The 20960-nt window shown below is 36.8% G+C and overlaps 1 pseudogene; it reads left to right on the top strand.

The window, feature by feature from the left end:
• The first annotated feature begins 1565 nt into the window (after positions 1-1565).
• On the top strand, positions 1566-18342 carry LOC130041261 (60S ribosomal protein L32-like; annotated as a pseudogene).
• Positions 18343-20960: the final 2618 nt, after the last annotated feature.

Genomic DNA, 20960 nt, shown 5'->3' with positions numbered 1-20960 from the left:
CTATTATCTGAAGCAGAATCATGTACAAAACACATTCATAAGCTAATGGGGTGCAAATATGCAAAAGTGTGTCTTATAAGGGATAATAAAACCCATGGTAGAGGAGAGGAATCAGAATTGCACAAAAACTATTGAATAAACTTCAGTTTTTCCCTATGAAAAGTAAAGTTGCTCATATGAGAAAAAAAGTCACTTTGAAAATACACAAACTACTATTCATATATTGGATTTTTAAAGAAAGATTGGCAATACACTAATTGAAAATAATTGAGGGAGAAGCTTTGGTTTGAGTCAGAAACAGACACCAGGAAGTTGACAACTCTTTGAGGGTTGCTGTGAATATCAATAATTGTATCCCTCCCGAGAGCATGGAGAGTTCATGAAGCATTTTGAACAGGAAGTGACATAATTAGATTTCTATTCTAGGAAATATATTCTGGTGATAGTAAGGGGTGGCATTGCACCTGGAACAAACAAACGTTTTATTTATTTATTTACTGAATCACAGTGAAATGCCAGTTATAAGGTTGATTGGGTTTTAGTCATATAATGTTTCAACATCTATCCATTTACCAGTGTACATTTCCCAACACCAGTGTTCTCAGTTTTTCCCCACCCCAACCCCTCTGCCTGTTCCTCTGATACACATATTTCTCTCTCTTTCTTTCTCTTTCTCTCTCTCTCTCTCTCTCTCTCTCTCTCTCTCTCTCTCTCTCTCTTTCACTTTTGGGAATTGTGCCTTGCAATACAGATACTGAAAGGTTATAATGTATTACCTTTTACCTACTATCAAAACTCAGTTCTTGTCCAGAGTGATCATTTCTAACTATTATTGTCATTAGGTAAAGGTAAAGGCCCTCCCGTTGATCGTCGATTTGCTCGAGCGGGCCCAGTAACGTCTCCATTGGAGACTTTGTTGTTACTGTGTCTGGCATATCAAATACTCTCGGTAGCTTGCCGGGCTCTCTGAGAGGGGCGGAGGAATCGAACTCGGGTCGGCCATGTTGGCCGCTTGTAAGGCAAATGCCCTACCCGCTGTGGCATATCGAATACGTCACGGGGAGCTTGCCAGGTTCTGCCGAGAGTATCTCGCCCGCACGGCAGAGCCTGGCAAGCTCCCCGTGACGTATTCGATATGCCAAACACAGTAACAACAATGTCTCCAATGGAGACGTTACTGGGCCTGCTCGAGCAAATCGATGATCAACGGGAGGGCCTTTAGCTTTTATTGTCATACTGGTCCTTTCCTATCATAACTGCCCATTGACCACACACACTTGTGTTGAGATCCCAAACAATCACAAGCTTTCATGAAAGTAACAGTTTATTTCTGCAATGATCACCTGTCTGCTCCTTTCCTTCTCATGAAGTATATCATTGTTTTTCTTTAACATACGTATATCCAAAGAACAGATCCATCAAGTTTACACCAAAATTTTTTTTTCAGAATTCCATTAGTAATTTATAAGCTTCTTCTGAGGTGATGTTTTGTTTTAAATATTATCCATGTTCTTCTATCCTCATTCAACTTTAAGAATTACTGGAAGATTGGCTGAAGTGGTAGTATGGAGGTAGGATGTTTTTGCCCTGCACATGGCCGACCCAGGTTTGCTCCTTGGCATCCCATAAGGTTTCCTGTGCACTCCAGGAGTAATTCCTGAGAGCAGAGCCAGTAGTAACCTCTGATCACTGCCAGGTCTGAACCAAAAAGTAAAAAAAAAAAAAATCACTAGAAGTAGTATTGAGAGATTAAATAGGATTAAATAGCAGCTCACATTGAATATCAGATTAACAGACACTAGTTTTCCCATAGGGAATAAAGAATGATGTTAATTTACATATTAACAGTAAACAGTATATATTAACTGGTATTATTCAAAGGATGAATAGTATCAGAAACTAGGGAGCCTAAATTCACATGAGTATGCCTATTACTTAACACATATTTGATTCTGCATGTAAATATAAGAATAAAATGAATAGGGGCTGGAGCAACAGCACAGCAGGAAGGGCATTTGCCTTGCACACAGCTAACCAGGGTTCGATTCCCAGCATACCATATGGTCCCCTGAGCACCGCCAGGGGTGATTCCTGAGTGCAGAGCCAGGAGTAACCCCTGTGCTTCTCCAGGTGTGACCCAAAAAGCAAAAAATAAATAAATAAATAAAATGAATAATTTTATACTTGAATTTATATTTAGGACACTTATCCTGTGAATAACCTCTGATATCTTAAATAGCTTGTGATGAAGTAATACTCATAATAAAAGAAGACATTGAAGCCATAAGAGACAAGATCCATTGTCTGAGAGAGATTAAAGTACACAGATTATTCAGCAAGTCATATTCACTGTTTGGATAGAAACTGGTGCCCAGGTAGATCAACTCATGAGAGCCACTTAGAAATCTTAAATCTCATATTTGTTATAAGTATTCTCGGTGACCAATCTTACCCCCATCCATCTTCCCATCATCCCTCTCTCCTGCCTGCATCCTAGTATAATCAGGAGCTCTGAGTTTCTGTGAAAGATGGTCCTTGAAACATCCACCCGCTATCCTTTCTAAACCTTTGTGGGAATAAGATAAATTATGTTCTGAAAGGGTCATTGTTATATTCAAAGAAGATATTTCATTATCAAGTTGAACTTCTGTTAAGATCATCAGGAGAGGAGAAATGTCAGATGAGGTTAAATTTAAAATATTTTTATAAATTGAGACCAGTGCAGTCTCCTGCCCCCGCGCCTGGCTGTTCCTCGCCGGGGCCCCTTGGAGGGGAACGGGTTGAGCTTTCCTCCCCACCCCGACCAGGGCTCTGGCAGCCAAAGACCTCCAGGACCAGCCACCACCATGCTGAGATCACTCTCTGCACACATGAAGGTACTGGCAGAGGGACAAAGCCACACGGGTTCCGGGACCGAGATCTCCAAGCCTACTCGGATTGGAGTCGAGCATCCTCCACCCAGATCCTCCAAATTCCAGTAGGCGGGGGTCACACCCACCACCTGGCCCCCTGGCGCCGTGTAATCCCATCAACAGCCAAGACTCAGAGACTATAAAATCCAGCTCCCAGAACATCTTATCAGGACATCTTTTTATGACATCTTATTATCTCATTCCTACTTTGGACAAACTTGCAGTCTATCGAATGTAGCCTGCCCACAGGGCAGAGTCTGGCAAACTCCCCGTGGCATACCAAATATGCCAAATACCAGTAACAATGATGGGTCTCATTCTCCTAAAGAGCCTTGAATATAATCTCAGGGCTAGGATGAAAGAGACGTTACTGGGGCCTGCTCGAGGCAATCGACGAATAACAGGATGATGAATGAATGAAATTGAATCTATTCCAAAGAGGAAAATTACTGATTTCTAATAGGACTGTAGGCTTTAGGACTGGGAGATAAATTATTTATTTAAACATTCTCTTCCTGGGCTGGAGCGATAGTACAGCGAGTACGGTGTTTGCTTTGCACCCAGCTGGCCTGGATTTGAAACCCAGCATCCCGGGCACCACCAGGAGTAATTCCTGAGTGCAGAGCCAGGAGTGTGACCCTGTGCATCACCAGGTGTGACCCAAAAAGAAAACAAAAAACAAAAACCAAAACAAAAAACCAACATTCTCCTCCTATGACTGCTAAACTTAAACCAGTAACAAATCTAAAGGTAGCATCTATTTTCAAAGTTGCTATCCTTTTAACAAAGTTGCATTACAAGAACTTTAAGGAGATAGAAGGATGACTCAAAAGACCACATTTCATGGTTAGCATGTTATGGCCCTGGGTTTAATCCTCTGTATCATGTGGTTCCCAGAGAAATACTAAGAACAATTCCATAACATATATCTAAGGCCAGCTCTAGGGCTGTCTGTGTGGTCCCCAAACAGAAACAAAAGCAGGAAAACACAAAGGTTATGAAGTCATTCTTTTAAGTAATTTCAATATATTTTCCAATCTTCTAACTGAATGAATGTGAACAAAGAAAGCGGCTATTAACAACTTGTATTCAAAAAAAATCATTTTCCTTAGACTAGGTTATCCCTTTTCAGCTGCTGAAATCCAGGAAGTTCACATGGCAAATACTATGGAGTCTGTCTTGTCCCATAGCACTTCATTTTAGGCAACATTCCAAGCATAATAGATATGACATTAGCAAAGCTGTTTTTCTGAATTTCTAGAATAAACATGCAGATTCTAATGGGCACGATTATTTATTAAGCACAAATCTAGCTGCAAACTTTACAAGCTTTTTTTTTTTCAAAGTAGACCCAACCTGGGAAGACTAATAACTCATAATGGGAAATGTTTTAAATTTACACTTGAAAATGACTATTGTGCTTAATGAAGCATGAACTACAGTATAATTTTATAGTATTGTTCGCACAAGGATGGATCACAATTGATTATAACTGTATTGCAAATACTAGTCCCCTCAATAAGTTACAGTTCAGTGCATCCATGAGTGTGTGGGAATAGATCCATGAGACTGGAGTCAGATAGGCAAGAAACAATGCTCATTATATGGAAGCCTGACAAATTAAACCAAATAAAACATTTGTTTCTCACTGGAATATTTCCTTACTACTACAATTTATAAGGCCACGATTTCCTATTTAAAAAAAAAATGAGGGGCCTGGTGGAAATATTGAAAGAAAAACCTTTCAATTACATTATATATGATGTGTGCATGATAAATGAACTCCCCTTTTGCATGCATGTCTATGAAATAACCTATAAAGTATCTTAATTTCTAAAAGGTTAAATAAATAAATAAGCAATACCTTGGTTTTGTTGATATTAAAGTGATCAAATAACCATATGTGATTTTATTGTTAATAAACATGGGGTTAGTCTCATGAAAAATTTCAAAGGAGCTGTTATATTCATGGCTTTAGTTCACTGTCACTATCACTGTCCTGTTGTTCATCGATTTGCTCGAGCGGGCCCAGTAACGTCTCCATTGTGAGACTTGTTGTTACTGTGTTTGCCATATAAAATACGTCACGGGTAGCTTGTCAGACTCTCCTAGAGGGACAGAGGAATCGAACTTGTGTGGGTGGTGTTGACTGCATGCAAGGCAAACGCCCTACCCACTGTGCTATCACTCCAGCCTGAGTCACGGCATTGTGGTGACAGTGGCTTTAGTTAGTAATTTTAATTTTGTGTAATCAACATGGTAAAAATTAGGCTTTGAAAATGGAATCTTGAGGAAAAGGGTAGCATTTGTTATTCTAATTATGTATTTATTATTAACAAATTAATAAGCGATCTCATATTTAAGACATTGAGCATAATATTTTAGAAAATTTTAAATGGTTATATAGAAGGTAAAGTTTAACTGAATTCCTTATTTCATTATTTGACTTCTCTTAAACCATTAATTGGAAACGTTTAAGCTAAGTCAATTCAGTTCTAGGATATACATATATAAAGTAATTGCACAAAAGCTGTATTATTTTGATAATTATAATTGTTGCACATGTTAAAAATGACTCTCTAATAACTTTCTTGACACCCAAAGAACAAATACTGGATTTGAAATGCTTATTTCAGATATTGATCTTAATGATGAAAGAAAAATTATATCGAACATTACAACCATAAGATCCTTTTCAGGAAAGCATGTATTATACTCTTTTGTTACTTCTGTAGTCTGTTGTCTGACATATGAGTTTGTATATATATACTACAGAGTCAAGTAAACAATCATCCCTACATTAATGAATGCCGTTCCCAGAAGCACTGCCTAACATATTCTCCTCAGGCAATCTCTTGTTTCATTAGATCAGCAAGGATGTGCGTTCTGGGTTAATTCATGGAGGTTTACAGCATCTGACTTTTCTATCTAAGGGTTCTAACCACTTGGTATATTGTATTAAGTAAATATATCTATGTCTGTGTATAAGATCATAGAAACTCCGTCTATACGTAGACATTCTCATATAAATTTCAAGGTAGTATTTAGTTATTTGTTTTTGTCTACTGATCTTCTCTCTGTTTTACCAGGAAATGTTTCATGAATTGAATGTCAGTGTTGCTTCGGTGGATTACATTCCCATACACATCTTTTAAAAGGAAAGTAACTCCTAGTCTTGTAACTCTTTGAGAAAAAAGTTAATTCTCTGCACAAAGGATACAAAACCTTCCAAGAACAAGTCCAATTTTTTCTTTATAGAATTGAACTCGGTCATTTTGTTTTCTAAAAGTTTAAGAGAAAAAACTCAAAACACTGAAGTCCAGTTCCTTGACATAAGCAGTTTCCCTAACTCTAACTCTAAAGCAGTCTCAAAGATTTTAAATCTTAGAGATATTTCCTGCTCCTTTCTGCTACATTCATATGATCCATACTGCATCTTGAAATTCTTCTCATTTTCCTTATGTGCACCTTAGATCAGTTATTTTGATTTGAGAGTTTATCAAGAAAAAAAATGCAATTTCCACCTAACAAAGAAATCTAAAGATCTGAATGAAAGCTTCAATCAGTGGTAGGGATATGGCTCACTGGTAAAGTTCCTCTTTCCCAAATGTGATGTTGGGTTTGCACTCTGATTCCATAATTTATATAACATGCAGAGTCAAAATAAAAAGATTAATGAAGAATCTCGGGATCTTTACTAAGAATTCAAAATTTTATTAACTCCTTATTGCCCTAAATTTGACACTCATATTAAATAGTTCAGTTAATAATTATCCCCTCTGTGTGTGTATGTTTGTGCATGTATGTATTCATATGTATATGTGTGTACATATATTTATTTATTTAAAAGGTAACAAACAGGCTCCGAAAAATTGTAGCATTAGCAAAATGCCAACAGTTGAGCAACTAGACTTTGTAAATCCATTATTGCTTTAAGAATAATTCAAATTCAATTTCTTCTTAGACACCTCTTAGGTTTGTTGAATCAGTGACATCCTTGTCTCTCTAAAGTTGTACATAGTCATGGAATAGTTAAGCAGAAAACCCTTACGCTGGTGTTGCCAGAAAAACAAAGTGCTTAATGAATGTCATGCAGAGAAGAGGGGCTGCCAAGGTTGCTTTCCAAAAGAGAATCTCTTGTTGCATTTGACCATAATCCTGAAGATGTCTTTTTTCTGCCAATTTTGGAGAAAGAAATGGTCCCCTTCGATACCTAAATTAAGTCAATATACACAGCTGTCTATTGAAGGAACAAAAAATTCTAGACTTATGAAAATAAATCTGAATAAATACTACTCCAGAGATAATTCTATGTGTCAACGTCTGTATTTAGGCACTTCATCACTCTTATTGTAGCTGATACCTGTGAGACTAAGAACTACAATAGCAATAGCTAATGCATATAGGGCTAACTGTTTTTCATCCATCCCAAACTATTGGGATACACAAACATAACTGATGCTTTGCTAATCATCAAATCCACCAGAGATATTAAATCAACAGCTATTTGTGTAGAAAAACAGGGATGTGGGTAATGACTTTGAGAAGGACATGAGAACATTAGCTCCTATGTTCTGCTTTCCTCATTTTTGTAATAACTGCACTAGTGCAAACAATGGATATTGGTGGTAGAAATGGAACTAGCCATGGATTTTCTGTCAACAAAAGCAAAATATACACCTCTTCATGGATAAACTCAACTGAGTTTATACAACTTTGGGATCAAAGAGAGAGTAGAGAGGTTAAGATGCAGATCACGTTAAGTGCCTGACCCTAGTTCAATCCCAGTAACCAAATCTCCTGGGGTAACACTGAAGGTCCCGGAGGACCACTGGAGTGGCTCAGGTAACTCCCCAAACACGAAGTGTCAGACACAATGCATCCTTCAGCTCTTGCATTGAGCCATCATTCAGTTAACAAAGTACTGCCAGGAAGTACCCATTTGGGTACTCCCATTTGGGAGTCCCCCTTCAAAACACAAATAATCAAAAAAAAAAAAAGGAAAGAAAACTATATAACTTGGATCCTGTATATTTGGTCTACAAGCTTCCATAGTAACTATGAGCTATATGGTCTTTATAATATGTTCCTTAAGTGTGTGTGTGTTTGTGTGAGTGTATGTGTGTGTGTGTGTGTGTGCACACATGCACATCTAGGACAAAGATGGACACTATTTTACTTGAAGATATTTTAATATAATGAATATATTTAGCCTGATAGGGCATATGCAGACATATTCTTTGTTATTGCCATTATTATAATTTAATAATTACTATAAATTACTTTTGCTGTGTTTTTCTGTTGTTTTATGGCTTTCAAGACACCTTATAGAATGTAAATCCCTTCTCTAATCTTTCAGTACTACTACTCTTAACCTTCATCTCTTAGTTACTCAATTCCAGCGTGCAGGAATTTTTATTTAGTGCTATTAATCTTTATGAAGCAAGCTATTTCTAAAAGACAGCTTCACAATGGTCTCTCATAGGACATTAGAAGAACTCCCAAACCAAACGTTACTACTGTCATTACTGTGTTTCACAGTACAAAGTGCAGAGGTTTCCTCCCAGTCTGGCTGAACTGGTCACAAATACCACATGATTGATGTGATCCCTAAGGTCCTAAAGTACTTAACTATTAGGAGAGAAGTGGAATGACCACTCTATAATGTAAATATGTTTGTTAGATAAATTAAAGTGAATTACAAATGATTTATTTAGCTTTTTATACTTGTTTTATTGAAATGGTTATGAAAATATGCCTAGGTATAGGGAGATAGTAGAGCTCTTGAGTAAACTGCATGCAAGATAGTAGAATTTACTTTTAGTCCTTAAATTCAAAATATAGATTCCCAAATCAAAATAAATAAACAAGCTAAGAAATATACACTCTCACTTGAAATCCAGTGGATTAAGTTCAACTCTAGTTTGCTTTTGTTAATCTTCTTTCTTACTTCAATAACTGGTCCATGTTATCTCTGTTTTGTTCCTATTTTTGGTGGGTTATGTTTGATTTTGTTTGGTTTTGGGTGCACACCAGTACTTTTCAGTGTTTACTTTGAGCTCTGCTCTCTGGGGCAACTTCGAGCAGAGCTCAGTAAATCATTTGAGTCTCAGGTTGGCTGTGTGCAGTGACTTACCTGCTGTACTATCTTGCCAGCCCCTGTCCTGTCCCTTTTGAGGCCACTTTGGACTTGGATTTAAGGGAAGACAGTAGAATTACTGCAACTTAACAAGATGTAGGCAGAGTGACTAAATGGGCATTTTTCATCATCCCCATTTGGAAGGGGGCATTGTGGTGAAGTCTTTCAGCAAGGGAACTGTGTGATCAATCAATGTCTAATTTTCTCTTAAACTGAAAAATCATTTCAAATACTTACTGTTTTCATGGTGTTGTATTCGCTTTGCTTTTGTGCACTTATATTAATCAAATTATAGTAGAAAATAGGTAGCCATGGACTCTGGCCTGACTTTTGAGTTGGCAGAATTTCAGACTTTAAAGTTCATCTCAACCCACAAAGATTAAATCAAGCCCAACCAGACCTTTTCAAGTGCAACTTGAAAAGTATAAGCAAGTATTATAATTAGTTTACTGATATTAAATTATAGGGCGTTCGCCTTACACGCGGCCAACATGGCCGACCCGAGTTCGATTCCTCCGCCCCTCTCGGAGAGCCCGGCAAGCTACCGAGAGTATTCGATATGCCAGACACAGTAACAACAAAGTCTCCAATGGAGACGTTACTGGGCCCGCTCAAGCAAATCGACGATCAACGGGAGGGCCTTTACCTTTACCTTTACCTCAGCATTGTTAATTATAGTCTCTTTTTTTAATGACTAGAGCCATGTGCATTATATTTTGCCAAGAGCCAGATTTCTCTCTCTGGTATTCCCATACTGAAAATATTTCCTTTGTTTCATCTATGGCTGGACTGTAAAATGTGGTCAAGAATATGTCATCTGTTGTCAGCACTACTGCAAAATTAGAGAATAATTTGCTCTCAGGTGTTTAAAAATTGGACCCAGTGAAAAGCTATAATTATCAGCTTGATCATTCAAATTTGATTAGAATATTTTCCTTGAGTGACACTTGATTTAACTAGATTGTAGTCATTAAACAGGAATGTTGGCATTTTACACATGTAGGCTCTAAATTCCAATCATTTTATAATATTATATGTATAAGATTTTTCAAATTTGCTTAGTCAATTTTTAGAAAAATGTTCGGGGATTGAGGGTTGACTCTAAAAATCATTAAAGATTGAATATTAAAGTTCTACTTTAGATTTGGATACTAAAATATTTAACCTGATATTCTTGCATTTGATTATTCTGAGAACCATTTTCTAAAACACACATATTTCCAAAAGAAGAAAACCAGTTAGGGAGTACATTTCAAAATATTTCAAGAATTTTCGTGAATAAAATTTTTAAAATCTAATAAGGAAGTTAATATGATTTATAAGAAGTAAATAATAGGGCCAAGGCAATAGTAAAGCAGGTATGGTGCTTGCCTTGCATGCATCCAATCTATATCCGGAGGCTAACAGAAGTGATTGATACCTGAGTGCAGAGTCAAGAGTAAACCCTTAGCATAACCAGGTATGATCTAAAACAAACAAAAGTGAACAACCAAAATAAAAGAAGTAAATAGTAACACAAAAAGAATAACAAAGCATAGATCATTTTCAGGAAAATTAAAAATTAAAATAAAATGAGTGACTAATCATTTTCCTTAAGACACAAATACTGGAGACACAAAGATAGTATTAAAGCCTGTATTTTGCATGTGAGAGATGAGGGTTTGAACCCTGTTACTGCATGATTTCCCCAGGAAAACTGTCAGGAAGAACCTCCACCCGTCGCCCCAACAAGCGCATAACTAGGAATAGCCCTCAAACAAAACTAGATGTGCCCCCCCTCCCAAATTAACAAATTTACTCGCATTAGACAAATGTAGCACAGCGGTAGGATATGCAGCGGGACCAGTCGAGCCGGGTTTGATTCCTCAGCCCCTCTTATAGAGCCCAGCAAGCTACTGAGAGTATCTCGCCCACACGGCAAAGCCTGGCAAGCTACCTGTGACATATTCATATGCCAAATCCAGTAACAACAAGTCCCACAATGGAGACGTTACTGGGCCCGCTCCAGTGATGAACAATGGAAGGACAGTGCTACAGACAATGTGAAGGATTTGTTACAAATGAGAAAATGTACCTGACAGCACATTGTGATGTTTTTAGATATGCGTACCTGGTCTCTTGAGAGAAGATTCACAGTCTGTAAAAATATTTCTGAAGTCAGCCTTTCTACTAATTAGAATTAGAATATCTAATCATTAGGAGAGTCATAGAAATGGAAAAATATAACAAGGAGCAATGGTAATCAGGGCTGTGGGTATGGTCCAGTTTTCAAACACAAGCTTTTTACAAAGGAGGTCCTGAGTTCAGTCCCTAGAACCACAGACAGAAAAATACCATAATCAAAGTGTTGACTGTGCGCCCACCAAATAGAATTTCCTAAAGTTTCTATCAATAGGGAAATTCTCCTAAAGATTATGAGTTTTAAGTACTGTAAATTATTATTCCGTTATTAAAAAGAGTGAGATACTTTTTCATGATTTGATAACCAAGTACAATTTCTTAAATTAATGTGTAAAGCACAGGCAGATATTACTATATGGTTCCTTTATGTTAATAATTCATATATTTGTTCAACATTAAGAAAATTATTTATTTTTTCCACTAGTAAATTATTTTTATTTTATTATTTTTTGTTTGTTTCAGCAATTCAAGGGTCCCAACTGACTTGAAAAAAGCATATTCAATGGTAGATTGGGTAGTAACCTATTTTTTTTATTTGTTTATTGAATCACCGTAAGAAAAGTTACAAAGATTTTAGGTTTAAGCCTTGGTCACACAATGATCAAACACCCTTCCCCTCACCAGTAATTATTTTTTACCACCAAGAACCCCGATATAACCCCCACCCCTCCTGATGCCTGTGAGGCAGATGATTTCTACGTAACTCTCTCTCTACTTTGAATACATTCATTATTTCGACAAAAGATGCACCATTATTGTTTGGAATTTCCCCCCACCAATCAGAACTCCTGAAAAGCCATTTGAAATAATTTGTTTTCTGTTGCTGGTTATGAAAACCATATGATGTTGTGCGACAGCAATAGCGGCCACGCGATTTTGGATTTCTGATGTTTTATTAAGTCGAGATGCAGTGACCTCTTACAACTCTACTCGGCCATGCACCCACCTCATCAAATCACATAATGAACATACTTTAGAGTGTAAGGAAACAAATGTATTGGAACAAGCTTTCATAAAACTAATAGAGTATGCTCCATTTAGTGTCTACAACAATTCCTCAGGCTCAACAATATTTTGAGTTGTAAATGTGAAAGAAAAAATTACATGAAAATATATGTTAGGAACGTTTGTATATTGCATCATTAAATGAAAAAATAAAATACTTGCATCTTTTTCAGATAATGCGTATTGTGACTAATTCAGCAAATGCCCATTTTAAGACCCACAATAAGAAGTATTGTGCTATGAAAGATACTTATGGCTAAATATATATTTAGAAAAATTATATCAATAAAAAGAAAGTGTAAAAAAAGTATTTTAAGTTTTACATTAGCAACATTATGTTTACTAAGAATTCAGTTAATGGTATCTTTTTATTACTTTTATTATTTTTGGTTCATGCTTTATATATACAAATGAAGGCAAAATATATCCATACGCTTAATCTAATAGCTATTCTCATTTACTTGCCTTCTTGAATTACTATTCAATTTGAAACATAAAAAGAACATTCAAACAATTTTGAAAAACATAACCATTTGATGTTTTGATTGCCTTTGATAGTTTCAGACATTCTTACTATTTCTCAGTATTTGTGAAGTAAATAGCAATCACAATTGATTCACATTCTTTGGCTTAAGTAAACTCCAAATACCTTAACTATGCTATGTTGTTTATTTAATGTAATTCTACTTAAGCTTTTAGTTTTCTTCATATATCCCCTAAGAATCTTTTAAGTCCCTGACTTCTCACAGATTTAGTAAGGCATTTTAAAATGTGTATTCAGAGTTTAAAAGTAGCAACAAAAATAGGATCTAGTGTATTATGAATATCAAAACTTAAAAATGGAAACTATTATGCTAATGCTTTAGATTTGGGAGTTGAAGACAAGTAGCTTTAGAATTTCACATCCACCAATACTATTATATACATGAACAAGTTTTACAAGTTTGCAATTTATTAATCACCTCCTTATTAATTGTCTTCTTTTTAGTATTAATTTCTTGTTTAGCAAGTTACTTGTTATTATATTATAATATAATATTATGTTTAGTGGTCTTTTACTAATCACATATTTCTCTAGACAATAATTTATCTTCATTATATGTGTACATGTAATAGATAAGCATGGATTAATACATTAGATGGATGGATATCAGACACGGTCCTCCTGTTGTTCATCGATTTGCTCGAGCGGGCCCAGTAACGTCTCCATTGTGAGACTTGTTACTGTGTTTGGCATATCGAATATGTCACAGGGAGCTTGCCAGGCTTTGCCATGCGGGCGAGATACTCTCGGTAGCTTGCCAGGCCCTCCGAGAGGGGCAGAGGAATCGAACTCGGGTTGGTCATGTTGGCTGCGTGCAAGGCAAACACCCTATCACTGTGCTATCGCTCCAGCCCAGATGGATGGATAAATAGCTGTATAATATGATATACTCAACTACAAGTATAGGTTATATATGATATATAAATTTATGTGTATATGTACAAAATGATAAATAATATTTTGGGGAAGGGGATGTTTTGTTGTTGTTTTGGGTCACAACCAGCAGTGCTCGGGGCTTACATTTAGCTCTGCATTCGGGGACCACTCCAAGTGGTGGTTATAGGACTATATAGAGAACATGGGAGTGAACCTGAGTTACTTACATAAAAGGTGAACTCTATAATAATTCGATTATCTCTACAGTCTCTGAAATGAGAGATGATTCATAATATTTCTGTTACCATAAATATTTTTAAATATCTCTTGAATCATGAGTACACAATTGTATTCATCTTATAAATTTAATCCAGTACTTGTAAAGCATTAAAAGTAAATTTTGACAACTTTTTCTCCTTTATAAAATGGATTATTTTCCTTCACGCCCTACCGAGGTCACCAGTTGGCCCCCCACGAGCGGCACTCTGGCACGGCCACGGCCCCAGAAGCACAAGTGCTTAACGCAGAAAACCAGCAGCTTGGAGCATAAAAGCGAATGGACTATGTGTTAAACCGTGCCAGCATGCCTGCCCGGAGGGGAAAGGGTGTTGCCTCTTTCCCCCTCTCCTCTCTGGAAAGAAAGATGGCGGCTGCACGTGAGCCTTGTGGACAGCAGGTTTGAGCCGGGGATGGGAGGCGGCAGGGACCTCATGGGAAGGGGGGCCGTTCTGTTCCGTCCCTCACGCCCTACCGAGGTCACCAGTTGCCCCCCACGAGCGGCTCTCCAACACGACCATGACTCCAGAGCACAGAAACCAATCTCTTAACTATCTAACTTTTAATAGAAATACTTCCAGGGTTAATAAGCAAAATAGCAGAAATCCAAAACCGCGCGGCCGCTATTGTGGCCGCACAACATCATTTAATTCTTAAACCCAGCTGTAGAAAGCAAATCATTTCACAACGCTTTTTCGGCATGTGTGATTTGGGGGGAGAGGGGGTCGTAAACTCTAAATAATAATGGTGCATCTTTTATCGAAAGAATGAATCTAGTCAAAGTAGATAGAGTGTTAACTAGAACTCATCTGCCTCACAGGAATTGGGAGGGGTGGGAGGTGGGGTCCTATTGGGGTTCACGCTTAAAAATAAGTATTGGTAAAGGGAAATGTGTTTGATATTTACATGACTGAGACCTAAACCTGAAAGCTCTGTAACTTTTCCCACAGTGATTCAATAAATAAATAAATTATAAAAAAGTAAATAAATAAAATGGATTATTTCTTCTCTAAGCCATTGTCACTCAGATATCTGTGGGTGAATATTTGCTTACGTTCAACAATGTTTGTTATCAATTATACTTATATTTCACATTTTCATAAATTAAATACAGGTTTTTCACATAAATGTGTAACTAAATTCACACAAAATGCATACAAATTATCACAATTAGAGTTTACAATTTCCTTTCAATAATCTATCAGCTAGACACTGATTTGATTCAATTATATTTTTGTTAAAGTACTCATTTTCAAAAAAACAATATCCAGGAACTAATTTTCTTAATTTGCAAAAATTAAAACCAAAGAAATTATCTCCACTGAATATAAACTAATAATTGTTAATTATACTCATTACTCTTAAACTCAGGGGCATCTAATTTAATTATGCATATTCAAAAATATTTGAGAACATCAATTAATATTTACTTGATTCTCATGCATCAATGTGATGTCTTTGGTAATGGACCATAATCTTGTAAAATTTCAGCAAGTTTCTTGAAATAGTTGGTCTGTGAAGCAGACTATAGTGTGAGTGAATGACTGGGGAGTTTTTCCATGCTTGGTGAGAAAGACCAAAACACTCAAAGCACATCCTAAAGAGAACTTTTGTGTTCTTAAACTGACTTTTAAAATGAAAATAATCAGAATCTGATTAAATGATTCAAGTAACATTCTTCTTGGGCTTTGAGTGTCTACAATACATTACAGTATCTATAGTATCTTTAATGTTCTATTTAGTTGGTTTTCACATGCTTTCCCATAGAAATAATATGCTTAGTATTCAAATTACTATGAAAATCTCTCACTCCTGTTGTCAAGTGTGTGAGTTATGTTACTATGGTATTGTTATTTACAGAAATATACAATTTTACTGACTACTTTCACCAGTAACAAAACATTTGTCAGAAAACATGCATGGCATAGTATGGTGCTTTTATTAATGGAAAACATTTTACTATTTTAATAAACTATTTGAATACCAGATACCTTTAAACTGCTGAAAGGTGAACTGGAAAGATTTGATATCGGTATTTATACTTTCTTTTGTAATTTTGTAGATAGGAAATTTTGAAACACAAAATGGTATAAGATTACCAATAAGAACCCAGAAACATGGTGGCTTTCAATTTTAGAGACAAAATTGAAACATGTAAATTGATAAATTGAAAGGAACATCCCCAAAAGCATCTATACCCACTTGTGAAACTAGCATATGGCTTTGGAAATACAAATAATGTTTGGTAGATCAATGGCAAGAAGTGAGCTCTATTAAAGTACTGGATCTTGTCTATCTGACTCTACTCATTACCCTGCCATAATTTGCTACTATTGCGGGTTCTATAATTCCTTCTAGTTTGTTATTTTATTTTTAATTAATAAAGAAGCAGTTATTGAGGGTGAAGTAAGATTTATGTGCATTAAAATGTATGAAGTGCATATCATATCTTGTGGATAACTGGTGCTCAAAATATATTATTTCCGTCTTTTCAACACCATACGAATCACAAATCACAACCATCCTGTTATTCGTTGATTGCCTCGAGCAGACCCCAGTAACGTCTCCTTCATCCTAGCCTTGAGATTATATTCAAGGCTCTTTAGGAGAATGAGACCCATCACTGTTACTGGTATTTGGCATATTGTGTACGCCACGGGGAGTTTGCCAGACTCTGCCGTGTGGGCAGGCTACATTCAGTAGCTTGCCAGTTTGTCCAAAGAAGGAATGAGATAATAAGATGTCATAAAAGGATGTCCGGGAGCTGGTTTTTACAGTCTCTGAGTCTTGGCCGTTGATGGGATTACACGGCGCCAGGGGGCCAGTTGGTGGATGTGACCCCAGCCTACTGGAATTTGGAGGATCTGGGTGGAGGATGCTCGGCCCCAATTCGAGTAGTCTTGGAGATCTCGGCCCCGGAACCCACGTGGCTTTGTCCCTCTGCCAGTACCTTCATGTGTGCGGAGAGTGGTCTCAGCATGATGGTGGCTGGTCCTGGAGGTCTTTGGCTGCCGGAGCCCTGGTCGGGGCGGGGAGGAAAGCTCAACCCACTCCCCTCCAAGGGGCCCCGGTGAGGGCAGCCAGGCGCGGGAGCAGGAGACTGCCAACACCATACAAAGAATATCAAATCCCAAAAACCACTTTTTCATTTGATGAAACAAAAACTATGTGAAACGTGTGAGTCTGCCAGTAATTTCTTCTACAGGAAAACTTATTTGTTGAATTTCCACTGTTTGTGGATTGGAGCGATAGCACAGCAGGTTGGGAATTTGTCTTGCACGTGGCCGACCTGGGTTCGATTCCTCTGTCCCTCTCGGAGAGCCTGTCAAGCTACCAAGAGTATCCTGCCCGCATAGCAGAGTCTGGCAAGCCTCCTGTGGCATATTCAATATGCCAAAGACAGTAACAAGTCTCACAATGGAGACATTACTGGTGCCTGCTTGAGCAAATTGTTGAACGACGGGAGGACAGTGCTATAGTGCTACTGTTTGTAAAGATTTGTAAAGATTCTTAACATATATGTGCATATTTATAATTATTAAGTCAGGCTATCAAAATCATTAAGCTATTGTTTATACAGATATCCAGACTACAAATTTTATGTTTACAAATATTTTCTGAAACTTCCATGGGAAAATATTAATTTGTGTGGCATTGCCTAGATTACTCATGTCAACTTGATAATTGCATTCTCTTTTCTAAAGCTAAACATCATTTGAGAAGCCCTTCATTAAGGCCTTGTGAATCATGATGCCTGAACTTTTTAAAAAATTAATAAATGTTTAATAAGAAAAAGGACAGATGTTTGAATTAATTATTTAAAAGCATTAGGAAAAATATCACAATGCAGTTTTCACACAACAGTGATATCCTCTCTTATATGTCTCTAATACTCAAGAAACTGTGACTAACCCAATCTTTATAAGAAAATTTCCATCCTTTCCCTTCTCTTCCTCGCCACTTCTGATGGAGGTGACTGCTGTCTCCTGCTAGAAGGCACCAGGACCACCCTCAGAACCCTCGTGAAGGCCAAGATCGTCAAAAAGAGGACCAAGAAATTCAACAGGCATCAATCTGACCACTATGTCATGATTAAGCAGATCTGGCGGAAGCCCAGAGGCATTGACAACAGAGTGCTCGAGGGATTCGAAGGCCAGATCCTGATGCCCAACATTGGTTACTGGGGCAACAAGAAGATAAAGCACATGCTACCCAGCGGCTTGCAGAAGTTCCCGGTCCACAACATGTAGGAGCTTTAGATGCTGCTGATTTGCAACAAATCTTATTGAGCTGAGATTGCTGACAATGTCTCTAACAAAGAATTTCAAAGAAATCATGAAAGAGCAGCTCCACTGGCCATCAGAGTCACCAATCCCAATGCCAGGCTGCACAGTGAAGAGAATGTATAGGCAGCCCTTACATTGTGTTAATAAAGTGTGTAAAGGTGACAAAAAGATAAAAAAGAAAATAAAGTTTCAATACAGGCCAGGAACTTTGTACTAAGATGAACCTGACTAGTTCACCTCTGCGTAGCCCACAAGAGAAAGGCAAGAGCTGAAGAAGCGAAAGGGAGAGAAATAGAAGAGGAGGGAAAAAATTCATCATGCTTGACTTAATTATAAATATCAGATGCATATTATAAAAATATTATAATATAAATATTATATGACTGGGCTGGAGAGATAGCATAGAGGTAGGGTGTTTGCCCTGCGCACAGCCAGCCCTGCCAAGCTGGGTTCGATTCCTCTGCCCCTCGCAGAGAGCCCGGCAAGCTACCGAGAGTATCTTGCCTGCACGGCAAAGCCTGGCAATCTACCCAAGACATATTCAATATGCCAAACACAGTAACAAGAAGTCTTATGATGGAGCCATTACTGGGCCTACTCGAGCACATTGATGAACCACAGGAGAACAGTGCTACAGTGGACAGTGCTATTATATGACTTATATTATAATTAAAAACTCCCTGGGTATTTTGAGATGACCAACCCAATATATTGATGGATTTATCCTTTTCATTTAATAATATGTCATGGAAGGTAATTCTAGTTCTGGTGACTTATAAATTATTATTGTTTTTAGTAGCACTGCCGTCCTGTTGTTCATTGAGTTGCTAGAGCAGTCCCAGTAACATCTCACAACAAATTGTGAGACTTGTTACTGTGTTTGGCATACCAAATACATCATGGGTAGTTTGCTAGACTTTGCCACGCTGGCAAGATAGAGGGGCAGAGGAATCAAACCCAGGTCAGAATACTAATGTGTTTATGTGTTTGGCATAAGTTCATTAGTACTCTGATATTCACTGATTTTTATAGTGCAACTCAGCTCAAAAATCTTCTCATATCCAACTTCTTTAAGAGTGGTAGTTGCAGAAAATTATATTAGTAAAGATTATAAGTTAGTTTTTGTGACATGAAAGCATTAAATGATAAATACAAAAGTAAACATATGTGTTAGTATGATAATGCTGTTGAGTACTTAATAAAAATATAAATTATATATTAGCAAAGCGGGTATGGCATTTGCTTTGCATGCGGCCGACCCAGGTTCGATTCCTCCATCCCTCTAGGAGAGCTTGGCAAGCTACCAAGAGTATCCCGCCCACAGAGCAGAGCCTGGCAAGCTCCCTGTGGCATATTCATATGCCAAAAACAGTAACAAGTTTCACAATGAAAACGTTACTGGTGCCAGCTCTGGCAAATCATTGAACAACAAGAGGACAATGCTACAGTGCTATATTTGCAAGCATATTGATAATATTTGCTAATAATTAGCATTGAACCAAAATAATAAAATTAGGCGGTATCATTTTGAATGACTAAAGGTATCATTTTGTAGTTCGGTAACATAGTTTTTGCTTTATTCTGTGTGACTACTGCTTCCTCAGTGAATTATTCATACTAAACAACAGTATATTCCTGCAATTGTCAATATGATACATCTGGCTTGGTGAGAGCACTACAAATTGGAAGTATAGACAAAACCACTAAAAATTATAGAATTTACATGATGGAATAAGCCATGTGCAAGTTGTTAAATTGTTAACCTAAATACATATTTTACTTTCAACAAATCATAATTAACATACTTGTCTACCTACAGCATGCCTGAAAAAGTTCTGAGCCATAAATGTGTCTGAAAGTTTCATACTTCCATGAATTATTTAAGTGGCCTTATTTTAAACAGAAATAATTTTAAATAGTAAATATTATCAACTTTTTATTCTTTTAACAAAATTCAAAAATTTAGAATTTTAAATAAAGATAATTCACAATATATTTGTTCCACATCTGCTTTTTCAGTATTTATTGGCTTTTTTGAAGTCCATGCAATGTGCAACTTTAAGTGATTTTTTTTTAATTTATAATGTGTGAGTTCAAATATATATGTAACAGTACTGAACAAATACTGATTAGTCTGTGTACTGTCACACTTGGTATCATAGCTTGTTCTCTCAATGATCTGGGTACTAAACATGAAAAATCAAGGTGCTGAGAAGTTATTTGTCTCTTTCTGCTGTCAGCTGTCGTGTTTCCAGTCATCAGGATCATTATCCTAGTCTTGATCTCATTATCACTTGGTTGTCTTTTCTGTGTCTTCACATAGTAATTTCCTCCCTCTTGCTAGGATCCAGTTGTATTAGAAGGGATTCACCCTCATAAATGTATCTTTTATTATTAATATCTTCTGCAAGAATTTTATTCAAATACAATCATGGGGTTTGCTCAACATATCTATGAGGAGACAAAGTTTAATTCATAAAAAACTATAAACAATATTACCTTATGGTTGAATAGAAGATAATGACTTTCAATAATGTCTAAGTTTGTAGAATTAAAAAGGTTCTCTTTTCAGCAGATTTTTTATAGAAAAAGTTTATATATATCCTTGTAATATTTTTAATCTAGAAAGAGTATATAATTTGTTTTCCCTTTTATTATGGTTTATATTCAACTACTTTGATTACTTTGACTAAAGTGATTAAGTAAACCAATTAATTTTAAAAATGAAATTCACAACAGAA

This window comes from Sorex fumeus, unplaced genomic scaffold (assembly GCF_029834395.1).
Source record: "Sorex fumeus unplaced genomic scaffold, SorFum_2.1 ptg000098l, whole genome shotgun sequence".
NCBI lineage: Eukaryota > Metazoa > Chordata > Mammalia > Eulipotyphla > Soricidae > Sorex > Sorex fumeus.
This window is presented reverse-complemented; position numbering and strand designations above follow the sequence as displayed.